This window comes from Tenrec ecaudatus, chromosome 11 (assembly GCF_050624435.1).
Source record: "Tenrec ecaudatus isolate mTenEca1 chromosome 11, mTenEca1.hap1, whole genome shotgun sequence".
Taxonomy (NCBI): Eukaryota; Metazoa; Chordata; class Mammalia; order Afrosoricida; family Tenrecidae; genus Tenrec; species Tenrec ecaudatus.
The window spans coordinates 72,658,080-72,666,001 of record NC_134540.1 but is presented as its reverse complement, the minus strand read 5'-3'; positions in this window follow the sequence as shown (position 1 = coordinate 72,666,001).

The following is a 7,922-nucleotide window of genomic DNA, read 5'->3' as shown; positions in this document are numbered from 1 at the left end:
GCAGTCCATTAATTTTGATAAGTTGTATTTTTATTTTTATTTCGTTCAAAACATTTTTTAATTTCTCTTGAGACAACTTCTTTCACTCATGTGTCAGTTAGAAGTGTATTGCTATATTGTAGGGGTTGTTGGCATTTTGTTATTGATTTCTAGTTTAATTTCATTATAGCCTGAAAGCAAGAGATGATGAATCTCCTTTATGACTGTCTGATAACTCAGGCAGCAGGGGATGTAGTTTGTACAAGATATCTTCTACTTCTAGATTTAATTCTAAAAATTACGACCAGTCATCTGACTGGCTATTCAGTGGAATGACCTTAATGTGTAGTAAAACAAGATCTGAGTGGTGGGAGGAGGGAACAATAACAGATACTGTCAGCATTCAGCCCATGTGTCTTAGTATACCTTCACCATTTTCTATGCTCGTTAGCTTTTTGTTTAATTATACTCAAAAGTCAGCAGCAGGGTCCCTTTCTCAGACAACCGACCATGCAGATCGCAGCCCAATGCACAACCACTTGAAAACTTTATGACTAGCAGTGGAACACTGTCAGATCCTGAAAACCTTGTCAGATATAGGGCCAGAGAGGAGCCCCTCAGGGTGGAAGGTACTCAAAAGATCACTGAGGAAGAGATCTGCCATCTTCAGATACAGTCAGTCATAATGATGTGGATGGTGTCTCTTGGAAGATGTACAGCCAAAATGCTCCGTAGAGGCAAGGATGGGGAGACTTTGTCTCAGGTACTTTGGACATGTTGTCAGGATAAACCGGTCTCTGGAAAAGAAAGAGCACTGTGCCTGGCAGAGCAGAGGGGCAGCAAAAAGGATGAGGACCCTCAACGAGATGGACTGACCCAGTGGCTGCAACAAAGGGATCAGACATCACACTTAGAAGGCTGGCCCAGGATCGGGTGGTGTTCTGTTTTGTTGTGCACAGGTTCTCTGTGAGTTGGAACTGACTCAACCTTAGCTAACAACAACAACATTCAGGTTTTCTGTTTCATTGGTGAATTCTATTTCATAAATCTTGGTAATTTGTACTTTTTAAGCATTTACCTTTTTCATTTAAGTTAGTGAATTTATTTGCTTACAATTACTTGTACTATTCCCTTGTTATATTCTTCATATCTGTAGGAAAATATAGTAAAAATCCTTTCCCTATTTTCTTCCTATTTTGTTTCTTGAGAATGTCTTTTTTTTAATCAATGTAAAAAATTCTGTGTCTAAGTTTTCCACTGATGAGCTTTATGGAGCATGGACAAAATAAATGCTACTGGGATTGAAGATAGAAAATAGGAGGAACACTTTGCAGCTACTTTTAGGACCATAGTATCACCCTGATATGCCAATTGAAAAAGGCATTGCAAGAAAACAAAATTACAGACAAAGCATAACCCTTAAAAATTATTACCAAACTAAACCTAGCCATATTTGAGTCATATATCACGACCAAGTGGGGTTTATTCCATTGATTTAGGGGTGATTTAGCATTAAAAAAATCTATATAATCCACTATATAAAAAAAGCAAACAACTACACACACACACACACCACATACAGTTGCCATCCAGGCGATTTTGACTCTGGAGAATCCTATGTGTGTGGAGCATGACTGTTCCACAGCTGTGACCTTTGGAAAGAAATTTGCCACACTTTTCTTCTAAGGCACTTCTGGATGAGCTCGAACCGCTGACCTCTCGGTTAGTAGCTGAATGCTTACTAATTGTGCCACCCAGCATTTTCCCTGAGTAAGATAAACAGTTACATAATAAATTATATACTTCAGGGTGAAATCAGTCAGAATCCAGGTGCTTCTATTGTAGACCTATAGGATGAAAGAACATTCAAAAATTTCTAGATTCTTTTTGTCCCCCCGTAAGGCCAGCTCTCCAAACAGCAACCAGCACTTACTCCCTGTGTCTCTCTACATCTCACTCTAGCTGCAGTTGCACTATTCCACTTTCCAGTGCACTCTGATAGCGAGTCTATTCACGTCCTTGCTGAATGGTCAGAAGGGGTTCTCCAGAAGCTTAATCCAAGTCGGGATCCTGCAAATGGATTGAGGGCTTTCACTGTCTTCCATAGCCTCCTGCAAGCCAGGTGCTCATAATTTAAGCTCTAATACAGTTCCCTGCTCTAGTCTTGGGTTTTATTATTTAAAATCCTTGGGTCACACAAGCAGGTGTGCTTCTTCCGTGTGGACTTAGCTGGTGTCACTGACTTTTACAAGTGAAAAATATATTATTACTGTTTTAAAACTATAGGAAAATCACACACACACACACACACACACACACACAATCCTGTCATGAAAATATTTGCAAGGCAAGGTATTAATCAAATGTTGATTCGAAACAATCCCTCTTTCTCTGAAACCTTTCATTCCTCTTACATCTCCTTCATTTTATATGTAAGAAAATCCACAGTTCCAGATGTATAAAACATATAAAGTTGTGGCTGATATTTGTATGATGTATATTGCTGCTGTTCCTTTATCACCCTGTGTGGCAGTTACATAATCTCCTGTCAACTTGAGCAAAGGGGTGGAGTCTAACCTGTCAATCAGGTCGCAGCTTGATGACCTCATTTGGACGTGCAACAGAGATAAATAGCTCACTTGAGGCCAGGCCCACTCTTGCTGCCTGCCCTTTACTGCTGTTAAGACACTCAGAGAACGGGAGGAGCGACATGGAGACCAGCACCAGCATTGAGATGCCCTCGCATGTACAGATCCTCAGCAGGCAAGAAAGGCTCGGAGACAGAGGCTGGTCACCAGGAAAGGGTGGGATAGGTCTGTGACATCCCCAAAGTCAAAAGACTCTTATTCAGGAATCTCAATGGGATATTTGTGGTCTATATCTTTGGAGTCCCAGAGAACTACTTTACTTTTAAAGAGAATTACTTCAAATATACCCCAAATTTAGAACACTTTGATGATGTTCTTGTTGTCTGTGTGTTATAGGAAGCATTGCAGCATTGAATGTAGGTGTTGACCTGGTAGGAACCACCAGGTGGACAGATTCACCACACGCCATGATTATGTCAGTGATGTAGTAGCCCGAGCTTTGTATTTCAGGAAACAGCATTTCTAACAGTCAGTAAAGATGTGATCCAAACATGGTTATCTTTCCTCTCATTCTGAAATTCAGCAGTGCCAATTGTAATAACAAACAGCAATGCTGTTCACTCAAAGCGAAAGCTGGGCGAGTCTACACTAAATGACTGAAATGCTTCGCTCCTATAGAGAATATTGAAACAGAAAGAATGCTTAAAAACAAACAGCCTTTCCAGTCCCTTCTTCAATAAGCACCACCCCAACTGTTGAATTTCAGTGAGACACTATACACCTGCATTAATATGCCATGGAGAAGAAGGCAGTCTGTGTGGGTGTGATAAAGTTATATGTCAGGATTCTCTATGTCTTAGCAGCTAAAACAGGAGTCATTTCACATGATGAGATCTGCTGTGTCATCATCTCCAGGATGAGGCTGGCCAATCAATTGAAAGGGTGTTTCTGTGGGATGTAGTCTGTTTCCAATCTATGTGGATACAGACAAGCCTCGCTTCTTTGCTGGTGTCTGGTTCTTTAGACTTAAAGCAGTGGCCTGCCATGTTGTCTGCTGATCTTGGATGCATTTGCCTCTGCAGCCAGGAGTCCATCTGCCCTCTGACCTGACAATCTTGGATTCATTAGCCCCTGCAGTCAGAAGCATCCCACCTGACATTCAAGGAACTTGTAATTTGACAGCCTCTACAACAGTGTGAGCCACTTTGAGAGAAATCTCTGCATATATTCCTAAGTAAGCTTCAAGGATGGCATCAAGTACATCATACGCAAAGAAAGCAACGGTCATTGAAAAGACATGAAAGAAAGAAAAGATCAACATAGATGACCGAAGAGACTGACACTTGCTGTCAATCTTGGAGTAGCTAAGGAACATGGACGAAATGACGAAGTCAAAGAGCTGAACAGAAAATACCAAAGGGCTGCTCAAGAAGACAAAGTCAAATATTATAAAGAAATGTGTAAAGAGCTAGTTACAAAACCAAAAAGGGGAGCACATTAAGCATATCTCAAATGAAAGGAGCTAAAGAAAAATCCCAAGCCTTGAGTTGCAACATTGAAAGGTTCTGCGGGCACAATATCGAATGACGCAGGAAGCACAGAAAGATGGGAAAAATTCAGTCACACTACCAGAGAGAACTCGCTGACATTCAACCGTTTCATGAAGTAGCTTACAAGCATGAACCGATGGCACTGAAGGAAGAAGTGCAAGGGGGCACTGAAAGCATTAGCCAAAAACAAGGCTCCAGGTGTGGTAGTTCGGAATTATGTTAACCGGACACTCCTGGCTAAGGGTGAAGTTAAACCTGTCAATCAAGTCAGTCTGATGACACCTCAGTGAGCAGAGATGATCGCTCTACCGCTCCATCTTCCTGTCTGCTGGAACACTGCTTGCTTTGAGGGGTGGTCCCAAGTGGGCCACCTGCTTCTGAGAGCTGTGGTCACCCTGCCTGTTTCCACCAATCTTGGATGCACTCCACTCTACTGCCTAGCCTGTGATCGGTCTGCTTCCATCTATGTCACCAGCATGCGGTCATGTGAACCTGAAGAGGGATGTGAAGACTAGCATTGGACATGTGTACATGAATTGGACTCGACAAGGATGCCTTCTTAGTATATAATTACTTCTTGATACAATAAAGCTGTTTCTTTTTAAAAATCATTTTATTGGGGGCTCATACAAAAGTGCTTGACACACAATGGATGTATGTATGGATTGTGTCATCACAATCCATACATACATCGTGTGTCAAGCACTTTTGTACATTTGTTGCCATCATCATTCTCAAAACATTTGCTTTCTACTTGAGCACTTGGTATCAGATCCTCATTTTCCCCCTCCCTCACGAACCCTTGATATTTATAAATTATTTTGTCATATCTTACATTGTCTGACATCTCCCTTCACCCACTTTTCTGTTGTCTGTCCCCAGGAAGGAGGCTATAAGTAGATCCTTGTAATTGGTTCCTCCTTTCTACCCCACCTTCCCTCAGCCCTCCCGGTATCACCACTGATCCTGAAGGGATCATCTGTCCTGGATTCCCTGTTTTTCTGGTTCCTATCTGTACTAGTGTACATCCTCTAGTCTAGCCAGATTTGTAAGGTAGAATTGGGATCATGATAGTGGGGGGAGGCATTTAAGAACTAGAGGAAAGTTGTATGTTTCACCATTGTTACACTGCACCCTGACTGGGTCATCTCTTCCCCAAGACCCTCTGTTAGGGGATGTCCACTTGCCTACAGAAGGGCTTTGTGTCCCCGAAAGCGGTTTCTTTCTTTTTTTTCAAAAGCTATTTCTTATACATAGATGAATATCACTGAATTTGTTTCTGAAGACAATCCGGGCCTAACACACTACTTGAAATGTTTCAATAAGCCAATAAAAGCATTGGAGGCACTTGTCTATGCCAGGAAATTTAGCCAACTGACTAGAAAAGATTAGTATTTGTACCCATTCCAAACAACAGCGACCCAACAGAATGCACGAATCATGGAGCAATTATCATTGATATCACATGCAAGCAAAAGCTTTATGAAGATCATTCAATAATGATTTCAGCAGTACATTGGCAGGGAGCTGCCAGAGGGCCAGGCCAGATTCAGAAGAGGACATGAGACAAAGGCTATTATTCCGCTATCAACTGGATCTTGACAGAAAGGCAGAGAATTCCAGAAAGATGTTTCTTTGTGTTTCACTGACTATGCACAGGTATTCGACTGTGTGGACCTTAACCACCCTGGACATCTTGAGAACGAGAATTTCAGAACACTAATTTGTGCTGTGTGGAACACATACATGATCGAGAGGCAGTTGTATGAGCAGAACAAGGTTGGTTTGAAATCAGGAAAGTGGTGCATCAGGGTTGTAGCTTCTCACCAAATTTATTCAATTTGTATGCTAAGCAAATAATCAGAGAAACTGGATTATATGAAGAATATGGTATCAGGATTGGAATAAGGCTTATTAATAACCTGCATTATGCAAACGATATAACCTTATTTGCCGAAAGGGAGGACTTGAAGCACTTGCTGATGAAGATCAAGGACTGCAGCTTTCAGTGTGGATCACAACTCAATGTAAAGACAACTGTGGCAGTTACACAATCTCCTGTCAACTTGTGAAGGGGTGGAGTCTAGTCTGTCAACCAGGTTGCAGCTTGATGACCTCATTTGCAGGCTAGCTACTGGAGGCCAGAAACTCTCTGCTTCGTCTCCCTGCTGACCAGCCACATGGAGCTACACTGATGCAGCCAGAGCCCTGGAGCTGGAGGGGCCATGTGGACACCTCTGCCAGTGCTAAGATACTTCCACTGCCATCGGATCAATAAGACTTTCTACCCACTGGCCTGGAATCTTCCTGCATTTAGTGTCATTGCATGCTTTCCAGGAGTCTGAAGAGGAAGTTGTAGATTGGTGCCAAGCATATGGGCTAATATTGAACTTACGGACTTGATCTGGACTGGGCTGGTTTCTTAATATACAATTATTCTTTATGTATAGCTCTTTCTTATACACGAGTGTCTATGAATTCATTCCTCTAGTCAACCCAGACTATCACAACAGCCCAAATCCTCAAAATATGCAGTAATAGGCAATAGATTGATAAATAAAGACTGAAATTGTCAAGGATTTCATTTTGCTTGGATCCACAATCAATGCTCATGGAAGCAGCAGTCAAGAGATCAAATGACTCACTGCATTAGGTGAATGTGTTGGTTACATAATCTGTTGTCAATTTGAGAGTATTAAAAGTGAAGGGTTAATGTTTAGCCTGTCAATCAGCTCACAGCTTGATGACCTCATTAACTGGCAGCAGGACACACGCAAACTCCCTGGTAGACATCCTATTGACAAGTCACATGGATTCAGGCTGATGGCAACCAGAGCTTTGGAGCTGGAGGAGCCACGTGGAGACACACCAGCATCTACCACCACTGGATCCACAAGACTTTCCACCCACTGGCCTGTGACCTTCCTGCATTCAGTGTCATTGCATGTGCTTTGTGGAATAGCATTGACATACGGGGTTAATAACAGACTTATGGGCTTGATCTGTACTGGGCTGGGTTGTTTTCTTAATGTACAATTGCTCTTTGATATAAAACTCTTGGTTATATACACATCTAAAAATTTCTCTTTTCTACCCAAACACAGTGAATCTGCTGTACAAGACCTCTTTAAAGTGTTGAAAAGCATGGATGTTTCTTTTGAGTTCTAAGGTGCACCTGAGCCAAGCCATAGTCGTTTCATTTACTTCATATAAATGTGACAGCTGGACATAGAGTATGCAAGACTGAAGAAAAATTGATGCACTTTGAACTATGGTGATGGCAAAGAATAATTACAGTACCACAGACTGCCAAAAGAACAAACGAATCTCTCCTGGAAGTACAGCCAGAATGCTCCTTAGAGGCAAAGATGGCAAGACTGTCTCATGTACTTTGGACATAGTATCAGGAAAGAATAGTCCCCGCAGGGGGACATCATGCTTGATAAAACAGAGGGACAGCGAAAAGAAGGGCCGTGATGAGACTGACTACAGCAGTGGATCAAAGCTAAGAACAACCGTGAGCCTGGCGCAGGCCAGCTGGCATTCTTTCCGCTGCACAGAGGGTCACTATGAGTGTGTGTCAAGAATGTTTTCAGGGCAGATGTTTTGCAATATACATAATGGCCACAATTAAAAACGGTGTATTTACAATTGTATAAAACCCAGGGTTAGAGTTTAGAAAAATGAAAGAACTAGAATTCAAATATGGATTGTGCTTCAACACAAATAACACCCTCATCAAGGAGCAGGGATGTGAATAGCCTGCTATCGTGCAGTGCATTATGAGAAGTGGATCGTTGCAGAT